Here is a 13,243-nt window from a genome sequence, read left to right on the forward strand (position 1 = left end):
AAGTGATAACTGATTACAATGGTTCCGGTTCGGTAATTTCGTGGTCCGCTAATTGCAGTGTAGATAGGAGCAAATTCCGTTCGACACGAAATCTAGATGCAAAAATTTCTTTGGAGATCCTCCACATTCCTTTAATAGCATCACTTCTTTATGACAGCTTGCTAGAAACAAATATGCTGAATAGTTCATAAACGCACACGCAGGACACATTAAAACAGCGATCGTTTGTTCGTAAATGGATAGAAAAAAGTATTGGGGAATTGTAATCATTATTAGCTATCTTATTCCTCTCAGGGATTATTTAAAGACTGAATTTTGAAATGTACTGTTTGAGGTTCCTTCATTTTAATGACTCTGGTATTCCCGCTGAATTGTTTGGATACAGACCTGCCATTGATCATCTATAGAAAACATTTGAGGACGCTTTTTACACCCAGACATGAGTTATCCAATCATGAATCGCTGTTAATTGTGGAAAGGGCGGGACGTCTATCAATCTCGCTTTGATATTAAATAGTTTCGCTTGTATTAAGCAGGTAGTGATTCTTTATAACACTTTGTAACTTGCAGTGGAAAAGACATTGTGTTTAAGCCACAATATAGTGAATATCCTCTAGTGTCTAAAGTCTTTGTTTCACGGATCTTTTAACAATGGGTATACTTTGTTTACCGACAGGTTCTATATTATTCATCAGCGGTTCGATTTTCTCGTTTCTAAAAGCAATGGCTGTATTGAAACTGTTAGTATTAACGGGAAAGAAATGCCGACAGCTCTGAAGGAGGCAAAACTCGAGAGAGGTAAATGTAAGACCTATTACAGAGGGAAGCTGATGGCAGTGCGGTGGCGAGACAGCAGAGACGTGTACACGCTTCCCTGTGTTTACAGTGGCGAGCTGCGGCAGACTGAGGAGATGAAAGTGCAGAAGAAACCTGTAGAAATCCTGGAGTGCAGGGACAGAACGGCTGGCGTTGATTCAGCTGACCAATACGGTACCAGTTATTCGGCCACGAGCAAACGTCTTAGAAAATATATATGTTGCGATTTGGCCATTTCATGGACGTAGCAGCTCTGAATCTGTACCTGTTGTACAACCGACTTGGTGGTAAAATTCCGAAGAGTTGAGTTTCAAAAGAACCTCACAGAAAGAGACAGTATCGATGCCAGCTGATGCTCTCAGCATGGAACCTTGCCTGGTGTCGGTGCCGACACGTCTGGTGGGACGACATCTTCCAGAATAACACACACAGTCTTTCGCGTAAAAGCAGGCGCCAACGCGAAAATGCCATGTGTGTTGCCAATTGGAAAAAAGCGGGAAGAAAAGCACGTGTGTTTTGTGTAGAGTGCGAAGTTGGGGTTTGTGGAACACGATGCTTTGAACGGTATCATACAAAATCTAATTTGTAATTAATTTGTTCGACAGAGCTATACATACATCGATTCCACCAATATTATACTCCAGAATATCGAAACAAATACGAATTATATTTATTTTTATAAAAAGATCGTTATTGTGGAAAGCTGGAAACTATTTTCTAATAACAGTCGCCCAGTTTGAAAAACTCGCGCCAAAGCGCCGACCGAGGTGATTCTGTGACGTAACCTACAATTTACTCGTGAAGCAATAATTTGTATAACTGCAGCTTGCTCCTCTTAAAGGAACAGAACGTAAACACATATTTGAAGCATGAGAAAATATATCTCGTTTGCTCTCTGTTCCTGTCATGATGGACAGTGTCTGACACGTAACAATTTTATATGCAGCGTAATGATTCACAGATTCTCACACTTCTATCGATGTTCTAATAGACGAATATTTCTTTCAGAGTAATTGTTTTTGCTTCAAGAGCGAATCTGTTGTAAGATTCTTCCCGTTTTTGGCAGAGATGTAGCAACAATTGTGGAATTGGTGTGATCCGTGTTGGAAAAAGTTTCATTGTTTTTGATGTCTTATTACCACATTTGTGTGTTTTTCATTTCATCAACAGTTGTGTTGGCTTATTTGGTACCTTACGTAACGCAGACACTGCATTCCATAGAAGTTTCCCATGTCTCGCGTTCATTGATCCGACTGGAGGTGTTGTGAACAAAACTTCACGTCGTCGAATAAATATACGACGTCTTTCTGCTGAAGGTCAAGTCTTCCGCTGTTTACTAGCCTTTTTGATTCCCTTGTAAGAAAATGACATCCTTCATTAAATATATGTTACTTACAAGAGAATCGTAAGTAAAACGTCCCGAAATGTACCACTTCATACCTCCCACGGTCCTTAGGAAATTAAAAAAAAAATGAGATGTAATTTTTTAGTTACTGCAGATTTTTACAGCTTTACAGACGTTCCCTGTTGAAAAACTGTGTTACAAATGAATATAAATGATGCTATTCGCATTCCTCGTATATCGCATTCCGAACTATAGCTTAGTGTCCGCTTGGAGCGCTGCTGTCAGGGGTGTATGGAGAGCGGGAAGGAGTGTCGGCAGTGTGTGTGTCGGACTGCGGCGACATTCACCACGAGGGGAGCAGAGGCGGGGGCCGCCCCCTGCACGCGAATGAGGCGCTTCTGTCTCCAGCTCTGTCTCCTCCCTCCCTCCCTCCCCCCACTTTCCCCGTCTCGGTCCACATGCCTGTCTATCTGTCTACGTATCTGGAGGACGCAGCATGTTATCTCGGAAGGAGACTTACCAACAGGTGTGGGAGTAGCTTGAGACACGCCTCAGGGACGTGTGTAGCATGCACTGCTGTCCACGTCGTATGCTAATGACCTTGGAGGCAATGTTAACAGAAAGGTTACAGTTTGTGGAGATGATACATTATCTATAATGGAGTGTCTGAAAGAAGCTGTACAATTTTTTTATTCATATCTTCACATGATTTCAAAGTAAAGCAGGATTTGACAAATTGCTTTAAGTGGGCAGAAATGTAAAATCGTGTGACAGTGGTTCGACGAACACTCTGCCACCCATTTCAGTCTGTTTTGCAGAGAAGTTACGTACAAAATTGTGCTCTTAAAAACACGCAAAAACGTCGTATTCTAAGGTTGTTGTAATATTGATGAGTCACTTCTGGAATCAGTCAACTCATACAAAGACATGGGTGTGGCACACTGAGGTGATATAAAATGGAAGTATCACATAGTCTCAGTTGTAGGTAAACTAGATGGCAGAGTGGACGAGACACTGGATGAATGCGGTGAGTCTACAAGGGAGACAGCTTACTAAACAGTCGTGTGGTCCATCCTAGACTATCGCACGAGTGTGTGGGATCCATTATAAAAAGAAATAACAGGGAATATTGAACGCGTACAGAGGAGGGTACTGCGAATAGACAAAGCAGTGTTGGCGTGAAAGCCTGCTTACAGAAAATTCCAGAGCCAGCAGTGGGTGAGCAGGGCTCAGCCGGCGTGGGGACGTGTGCCCAAGTTCTGCACGGGGTCTCCCACACCCTCCCCCCCCCCCAACCTCCCAGTCACTCCTCCAACACAGCTCACACACTTCCGTCACGTTCAAAAGAATTCTAACTTCCGTCATTAACGTAGTACCAATGTATCAGCAGACTGTTACCGCAGGGGACCTACTGTCGTTGTAGGAAAATAGTTAATTGGAGAAGAAATCTTAATAGTTATGGTTATTACTAAAATGTTAATAATAAGACTACTACGGGAAAGCTTCCAATTCAATCAAATTGAAAACCAGGTAAGGTTCACAAATTTTGTTTGATCACTCGACTCTGCTCCTTGTCTCACAAGAATTTGAGTGAGTTGTAGGTTATAAACACAAAGGGTATACACAAAACATCTTTTCCTCGCTTTTTGAAGAGCAAACTCATGACTTGTATGTTAAGAACTCAATTTGGGAACCAAGCCGTGTTCTATTGACAACATGCCCGTCATGCTGCTTCGGAAATAATTCTTGACGACCTCTGAACGTGAGAAGCTGCTTTCAGCGGAGGCGACAGTTCCTGGCACGGCTGGCTAAATTCTGTGGGCGATATAAACGCCGCGAAACGGGTTTGCAGTGTCAGTCGAGTATTTCAGTATTAACGTAGGAGTTTTCACGTCATCGGGCACCATTTCTCTGAGCACATTAATGTCTGTCAAAAGAGATGAAGCAACAATGTCTTTCGAACTTTCACAATTTGTGTTTACAATTAGCTCTTTCTCAAGGTTTTTAGATAGTATCTTCAGTTCTTCGTCCTGTATGTATTTTAAACTGTCTGGATACAACAAAAAAGGAGTGTTTTGGAATGCTTAGCCAGTTGGCCAAACCCCTCTTTCTAACTTTTTAATACTGTCTCAACGACAAAGTAGAAAAAACCGCTGCTATATGTCTCCTCTGACGGTTGAGCTCTGCAAACCATGTCGTCACCTTCAAAATCAAATTGCTTCGCCTATTTGCCAGTTCTCCTTTCTCCAAATTATGGTCAAGTCTGCGAAGTTTCAGGTATCTCTTTCGCTATTAACTGCACATTAACGAAACCTCCTTCGCAGAAATTCCAAATAAACGTAACTAGACTTTCGAGGGATTTAGTTGCCACTTTCACGTCAACATTTGCTGCTCGAACTGCCTTAATTGTTGCGCTAATGGCAAAGACAAGGCCATACTATACGACAACGCCTACAATAAACTCGAAGCTTTTCAAATCGTCCACAGCAAGCGAGTGAGCTCCGCTCTTTGTTTTCGATTCAACAGCGCTGTTGCTCACCTCAGGAAGGGCGCCTCTGACTTCTCTCGTCTGGCACTTTAACAGCTTTGACACTCTACACCCTACTTTGACATCGACTATCTGAAAGATTCTTCACTGTTCAAGTTGGCGCCCTGTACAATAAGATTTCCCATCTCTGAGTGGATGCACTGAAAATAATGTATATTCTTTAAATTACACCAGAAAATGTGACTGCTTTTGCAGTAGATTTCGCCGCATCTGATAACACAAGACTGTGGCTGTCACATGGCATATAAAATGCTCTTGGTTTGCACCTTAATATTCTGGCTTGAACACCAGTTCGATCACCTTTCGTATTCGATAACTTTGACCTCTGCAATCATGAATATCGAGCCCTAGGTCATCTAATTTCGACAAAACGGTTTCAGTCAAACTTTCTCCTGTTGTTGAAGTGACGTTCAGGAAGTCGAGGAAGTGTTCTTCTACAGTCGCTGCGTCTTCTGATAAATTTAGAGACCTAACAATCAATGTAATTTGTTCGTTGTGGTATGTATCAGGAGTACAATCAAGCAAGTCAGAAAAATATTCACTGTCCTTTACAGAATTAACAATGCTGTTTTTTACTTTGTTGGCAAGCAAATTTATGAGTTCATTTTGAATGTTTTTTCCAAGAAAATGGTCATGACTTACTTGAGCCTTTACCCACCTCTAATGTTCCTGCAAAAAATGGTTCAAATAGCTCTGAGCACTATGGGACTCAACATCTTAGGTCATAAGTCCCCTAGAACTTAGAACTACTTAAACCTAACTAACCTAAGGACATCACACACACCCATGCCCGAGGCAGGATTCGAACCTGCGACCGTAGCAGTCCCGCGGTTCCGGACTGCAGCGCCAGAACAATGTTCCTGCAAAACAGGGTCAAATTCTGCTGTCATTTCGATCAAACCAAGAAAACTACCATTATTTCCTTGATAGAGCTTGTCGCTGCCTCCCTTTAAGGCAATATTACGTTGAACTAGGTACCTGATGGTGAGTATAATTCATATTAGAACCTGACGCTAATGTTCTTTCTCTTTTTCCAGTAGTTCAAGGTCAGTATGATCAACACCACTTTGTTGTTTCAAATTACCTCGCATTCTACCCACTTTCTTGTACTGTTTATGTTGTTAAATTATTGTTCACGCTCTTGAAGCCGATTTCCTAAATGAACCCAGCCACAGAGTCCATCACCTGATATCTTGTTTGAAGGAGATCGAATACGTCTGCAATAAAAACAAAGAACTTTGTCGGTGGGTTTCGAATACATAAGCCATTTACGATCGTTGTTTTTCTCAATTTGGTAAACTTCTTATGTTAAAAATGAGTTGAAAATTTTCTTCCATTCTCGTTTAAAGGATACTCAAAACTTACAATTTTAGTAGGGCCTTTATGTAAAATTTCATTTATCATTGTGGATGTTAACCTATTAGGCCAAGTGCCTGGGTCCAAACTCGTGATTGCTTCACAACTGCTAGTAGTAGGCCTACCCGAATGTGGGACAGCGGGAGGTCCGTATTCGAGTGCTTGTGTTCACTTGCATCTCAAGCACCACACGATGAGAGGCTGCTGTTAACGACATGGCCTTTTAAGCACGCTTAAGTCTCACTGTATGACGTTGTTGGTCGGAGAAATTTTCCGGAAGCGTCTTTTTGTGAGTTCAAAAACTGTTCAGTTGTAGCTTTTTCTTGATCTTTTGACTACATGAATCGTATCTTTTAAATCTGTCCCTTTCATGAAAGGTTTCCCTTTTGGCTCTTTGAACTCCACAGGACAGGGAAAAACACTGTATCTTGACACAGAGTGCACACACAACACGTAAAGTGGGAAAGTACGGCAGGCATGTTTCAACTGACGACAGTAAAGCAATCATTCTGTGGGAAACAACCTGCTGACGAGTGGGATGTAATGCTTCATTGTTATCCACAGCAATGAGTAGGAATGGTGCGGAGAGGCATCGAGCAGCAATGAATCGAATATATGTATGGCCAACAGGCATGTGTTGACAGTAAACAGTACTGTAGCGCGTCGGTATCACAAAAACCCTGGTTCCCTCGACTCCGGTGCTGGCATAATTTTCTGACAAGGGAACCTCCCCATCGCACCCCCCTCAGGTTTAGTTATAATTTGGCACAGTGGATAGGCCTTGAAAAACTGAACACAGATCACTCGAGGAAACAGGAAGAAGTTGTGTGGAATTTTAAAAAAATAAACAAAATATACAAACTGAGTAGTCCATGTGTAAGATAGGCAACAACAAGGAGCATCTGAGCTTAGGAGCGCCGAGGTCCCGTGGTTAGCGTGAGCAGCTGCGGATCGAGAGGTCCTTGGTTCAAGTCTTCCCTCGAGTGAAAAGTTTACTTTTTTATTTTCGCAAAGTTTTGACCCGTCCGTTCGTTCATTGAAGTCTCTGTTCACTGTAATAAGTTTAGTGTCTGTGTTTTGCGACCGCACCGCAAAACCGTGCCATTGTTATTGAAATCGCGAGCTATATTCGCTGGATTCATGTTGACCACGGAATACGTCTCACGTATTTAATGCACTCTCGTCCAAAGTAGCGAACAGTGAACTGCCAGCCAGGGAGCCTCGTTAGCAGGAATACTCTCTCCTCCGTGCGCTGAAGTCGACTGGCGTCGTGTATTTCGATGTTTGTTTAGGTGTAGCGTCCCCATACTACGGCGCAGTTACCTCGCATCGGACGGACAGATAATAATTGTCTAAAAATAAAAAAATTAAACTTTTCACTCGAGGGAAGACTTGAACCAAGGACCTCTCATTCCGCAGCTGGTCACGCTAACCACGATACCACGACGCTCCTGAGCTCCCACTCTCCTTGATGTTTCCTATCTTGCGCATGGACTACTCAGTTTGTATATTTTGCTTTTTTTTCATAGTTCCATACAACTTCTGCCTGTTTTCTCGATTGATTTGTGTTCAGTTTTTCAAGGCCTATCCACTGTGCCAACTTATAACTAAATCTGAGGGGGGTGCGGTGGGGAGGTTCCCTTGTGAGAGGTACTGAAGTGGCCACAGCAGTGTCACAGTGAGCGTAGAATTGGATTACATTACGTTAAAAGTACATTCAGAAATATGTTACTTTATTTTTTTCAGCTTGTCCGCAATAACAAAATTAGCACGACAGTCTTCGTATTACATTCGCATGTTCTGCGCGGGGTCCCTGGAAGCGTTGCCCCCTGTGAGGCCCCGTAGCAGACTGCAGTTGGTACCTGCCGGCCTCGCAGCCGTTGGCAGCACTGACTGCGTGCCACAGCCCTGCCGCTTCAGGCGTCTGTCGCATTTGTAGCGAGTCGTGTCCAGTGCGACGTTCTGCGTTGGGGTTTCGTGCTGCTGTTTCTGCGCCGAGAATTTCTTCTGCTACATCGACACCCTTAATACGGTAAGGACGACTGTTTTCATGCGTTCCTGTAGTGTTGAATTATTTTCATTATTTTCTTTGTTTTCTTTTGGTTTGTTTTTGCAAAGTCACGGTAGCTGTAAGGTCTCATTTAGGTTCACTATGGAGACTATCGCTTATAAAGCAAACCGCGTTCGGTTATTACGCTCTCAAAATACTAACGAATTTCGTATTACAAATCTTATTTTAAAGTCGTACCGACATTCCTATTCATTGTGCTGTTCTACGGACTTTTGGCATGAGTGAAAAGCATAGGCTCGGACGAGATTTCTACTCGTATTCGCGCCATTTTGTTGAATTTTTTTTCCCGAAATATAGGTTCGTATTTGTACACATGTGATCCATAAAAGGATTATTCTGCGTGTTAGGAATAACAGAACAGAATGACGGAACACTGCTTCTGCAAGTGGATAAGATGCTATGGCAACTTCGACTATAGAGGAATTAAAACAATTACTTTGCGTAGACCTTGGGACAGTCTGATCCTATTCCTAATGGTTTGAAATCAAACCAAGCGAGACGCATTTTGACAGTTCGATAGTGGAGCATTGAATCCGGTATTTCCCGAAGCAGTCAGCTCCACGAAAGCTGCCGAATTTAGTACAACTAATCTATTAGTCTTCACTTCTGTTAATAATCGTGCATCTCCAGGCAGTGACTGTGCCGTACACTTACCAAAAAAGTAGTCGGTTTTCTGATAAGGGGGTATCTGGATGTGTGAAGCAGTGCCCCACGTAAAGGACCAGCACTGAAACACTTTTGCAGTAAAACCAGCCATCCTCAGAATCTTTTCTGACAAGTGTTTGTCATTGCTCAGAACGATATCAAAATACAGAGTATCAGTTATAAATCTCGCTGCAGAACTCAACTATTATATATATTCTTGATGGAACAGTCCATAGCTGTACTTTCGGTTCATAGCGTGCCCGTTGGACACTACGAACAGGCAGTTCACCCGTGGACTGTTCCATCAAAAAAAAAGTTGGGAGAAAATGAAGATTCACATACATGTTCTTGTCAAACCAAACGGGTGCTCCTGAGTAATACTTTATTAGGACAAATAAAGAATTATTAAATTGTTGTGGCTTTAAGAAGAACGCATTGTTACATCTGTAGTTGCCTACAATATAAAGTGTGTTGCTGTTGCGTAGAGAAAGGAATACACAGTTTATATCACAGCAAGCGGATCTCTTGTCATTAATACGTTGGGAGTAATTTCATCGTCTTTTGTGTAAGTAATTGAAAAATAGCAATGCAGGTGGTTGTAGACAAACTTCCACAAAGAAGGGCTGATAAGATAGCCACCTCCTCACCTCCCTGAAATATGGGTTGTGTTGACAAATTGGCCTGCATCCATAGATACATACATACATTGATCCTTGTTGCATAGAGCATTAATACATTTCGTAACGATGTGGTATGTGTCACTTGAACATAAGTTTTCTTTAAACAAAATAGTAAATATTTTTATAGTTAATACTTCATGTCTAAAGATTCATCTGTTCAGTAAGGTCAAGGGAAGTGTCCGATTCCAGATGATATTGTTTAGTGGTATTTGGGGAGTTTTGTGATGTCGGTTTTTTCGTCTTTTTGTGTGGTTTTTGTATGGGGGTGGGCGTCTAAATTAGTTTATATTTAGTTTGCCCCCCACCCAAAAACACCCCATTTCCCACGCTTGTCCCGTTAGTGTCATTAGGCTTCTTGTGGAAAGTGTGTGTGTTTGTGTGTGTGTGTGTGTGTGTGTGTGTGTGTGTGTGTGTGTGTGTGTGTGTTTGTTTTTCGATGTATTTTCGTCCTCACAATGTGTACATAGCGACTTTATATGCGCCATATTGGAATCGTGGTTTATGGTCGTTTCCGCCATACTTGTGACGTCATGGGTCAAAGCAGACGGGCGGGATCGGACGCTTCCGTATTCCCATAATTTTCTTTTCTTTTAAATGTTGGTTAGATATCTGCCGGAATTTTATTGCTATTTCGCAAATGACCAAATATTTTTGTGGCAACATAATTGACACCTTTTTGTGACAAAGTGAGATTTAATCCAGAGTAGTGAAGATCTTCGTTTGTTCTAGTGTTGTAGCTATGCACTTCGCTGTTACTTTTGAATTGGGGTGGATCATTAATGACAAATTTCATAAATGAATATATGTACTGTGAATATCTCAAGTTCATTAAATAAATGTCCGCAAGGTCATCTCCGGTGGGCTCCAGCTGTTAGCCTGGTGCTATGAATACTTTTCCTCGTAGTGACGAACTGCCCCCAAATAAGATACCATGTGTATTCAGTGAATGAAAATAGGCATAGTAGGCTAATTTGATGATGTTCATCACCAATATTTTGCAATAACCGCAGTAGCGTAAGTAGCTCAACCTAACTATTTCAGCGGATCATCGATGTTTTTTCAAATTTCTCATCAGTGTACACATTCAGAAATTTTGAATACCCTTTGCGTTCATAGCCTATATTTATCAGTGTTGTTATGCCATTTACTGCACATAATTATATTCACTGTTTTTCCTCAAAATTTAATAAGTGTCCACTTGTAGAGAACCACTTAGTAATTTTGTGAAAGACATTATTAACAATTTCTTTGGGTGTGATTACTGTACTCGTATCATTAGCAAAAAGAACTAGCTTTGCATCTTAATGAATATAGAGTGGCGAGTCATTAATGTATATTAAGACCAATAAGGAAACAGACTGAACTCTGTGGGACACCGTTCTTGATAGCTCCCCAGTTAAAGGACTCTGCTGGTTTTCGCAGACTATTAGTACTGTTAATTTCAGCCTTCTGCTTTCTTCCAGTTAAATATGAATTAAATCATTTGTGCAGTGTCCCACTCATGCCACAATACTTAAGCTTGTCTAGAAGAAATTCATGATTCACACCATCAAAAGCCTTTGAGAGGTCACAAAATATTCCAATGGATGAAGTTCGGTTATTCAGTGCATTTAATATTTGATCAGTGAAAGCACATATATAGCATTTTCTGTTGAAAAGTCTTTCCGAAAACCAAATTGACACTTAATTAGCACGCCATTTTTACAGATGAGAGATTCTGCTCCTGAATACATGACTTTTTCAAGAATTTTGGATAAAGATGCCAGAACTAAGACTGGGTGGTAGTTGTTAGCATCAGACCTATCCCCTTTTTTATGCCGTTGTTGAACAACAGCGTATTTCAGTTTATCTGGAAAAATTCATATGTGGCTGAGAATCCTACTTATTTGTTGGGAACAAGCTTTCAGTACTCCGTAGCACAGCAAGAGGTCTAAGTTGGTGTGGAATAAGAAGATACGGTTGAGAGACGGATAAGAGAATAAACGTGAATGCGAAATAAAGGGTGGGGCTACGGGGTTCGTATGTAGCATGTACTTCATCATAAGATCAAACCAGATGTAAACAAACGCAAGCGCGGTGACTGGTCAGCAGCCGTAGCTCTCTTACCACTGGTGGTGCTCCGCTCTTGGAAGTAGGTCCAACTTAAATGTTCGGTAGCTTATTGCTATGTCAGTGTGGAAGAACCTTTCAGACATTCTGACGTATTAACAGCCATCAACGTCTATCTTAGTCGTACTTTACCTACGTAACTTTTATCTTAAAAATTGTGTACAGTCTGTGTCTCTGTAACCAGTACTTGTGCTCTGATTGTCTCGCTGTTCATACGTACCGCGAAAGTGGAAGACACTGCTTCCTGCTTCGTAGTGAAACACGCGCGTGGAACACCGTTAATGGCGAGAAACAAGTAGTTAATGTTCACAAGATTACAGGCAAAAATCAGCTTTTGACTTTTTCGAGTAGGGCTATATATCAGAAATAAGGGAGGTGTTAACTGTATGCGTGGCGTGATAGACAGGGTCGTAGACTGACCATCGTGTGTGCCGGCGGGCGGTGGTTCTACGCTCCACGTGGTGCGTAATTTTCTTTGTTTGGTTTGAATACCTAAAGCATATAAATATGAAACTCATCACATCTACATATACATCTACATGGTTTCTCTGCAATTCACACTTTAGTGCGTGGCAGAGGGTTCATCGAACCATTTTCATACTACTACTCTACCATTCCGCTCTCGAATGGCGCGTGGGAAAAAGGAATACCTAAATCTTTCCGTTCGAGCTCTGATTTCTCTTATTATCATGATCATTTCTTCCTACGTAGTTGGGTGTCCACAAAATATTTACACATTCGGGAGAGAAAGTTGGAGATTGAAATTTCGTAAATAGATCTCTCCTCAATCAAGACTGTCTTTGATTCAGTGACTCTCAGCCCAACTCGCGTATCATATCAGTTACACTCTCACCCCTATTTCGCGATAACACGAAATGAGCTGCCCTTCCTTGAACTTCTTCGATGTCCTCCGTCAATCCTACCTGGTAAGGATCCCATACCGCGCAGCAATATTCCAGCAGAGGATGGACAAGTGTGATGTAGGCTGTCTCTTTAGTGTCCTGCCAACAAAGCGCAGTCTGTTTCGCCTTCCCCACAATATTATCTATGTGGTCTTCCCAATTTAAGATGCTCGTAATTGTAATTCCTATGTATTTAGTCGAATTGACAGCCCTAAGATTTGTGCGATTTATCGTATACCCAAAATTACTCGGATTTCTTTTAGTACCCATGTGGATGACCTCGCACTTTTCTTTGCTTAGTGCCAATTGCCACTTTTCTTACCATACAGAAATTCTCTCTAGGTCATTTTGTAGTTCGAATTGATCGTCTGATGACTTTACTAGGCTGTAAATTACAGCGTCATCTGCAGACAATCTAAGGGGGCTGCTCAGACATCTCCTAGATCATGTAGGTAAATCAGGAACAGCAGAGGGCCTATGACACTACCTCGTGGAACGCCTGATATCACTTCTGTTCTAGTCGATGATTTACCGTCTATCGCCACGAACTGTGACCTCTCTCGGAGAGGAAATCACGAATCCAATCACACAACTGAGACGATACTCCATATGCACACAATTTGATTAATACTAGCTTGTGAGGAACGGTATCAAGCCTTCTGGAAATCTAGGAATATGGAATCGATCTGACATCCCTTGTCGACAGCACTCATTACTTCATCGGAATAAAGAGGTAGCTGTGTTGCACAAGAACTATATTTCCTGAATCAG

At 41.8% G+C, this 13,243-nt stretch overlaps 1 protein-coding gene across 3 annotated transcripts in view; it reads left to right on the forward strand.

The window, feature by feature from the left end:
• Nucleotides 1–13,243, forward strand: part of LOC126212605 (poly [ADP-ribose] polymerase tankyrase-1-like) — a 598,324-nt gene that overhangs the window by 486,059 nt on the left and 99,022 nt on the right. Inside the window, exon 2 of one of the 3 annotated variants that reach the window (XM_049940033.1) lies at nucleotides 7,812–8,097. The exons of the other annotated variants lie outside the window; for them this stretch is intronic. The gene's annotated coding sequence lies outside the window, so the exon portion shown is untranslated. The remainder of the gene's footprint in view (nucleotides 1–7,811; nucleotides 8,098–13,243) is intronic. 3 annotated transcript variants of the gene reach the window in all.

This window comes from Schistocerca nitens, chromosome 11 (genome assembly GCF_023898315.1).
Source record: "Schistocerca nitens isolate TAMUIC-IGC-003100 chromosome 11, iqSchNite1.1, whole genome shotgun sequence".
Lineage (NCBI taxonomy): Eukaryota > Metazoa > Arthropoda > Insecta > Orthoptera > Acrididae > Schistocerca > Schistocerca nitens.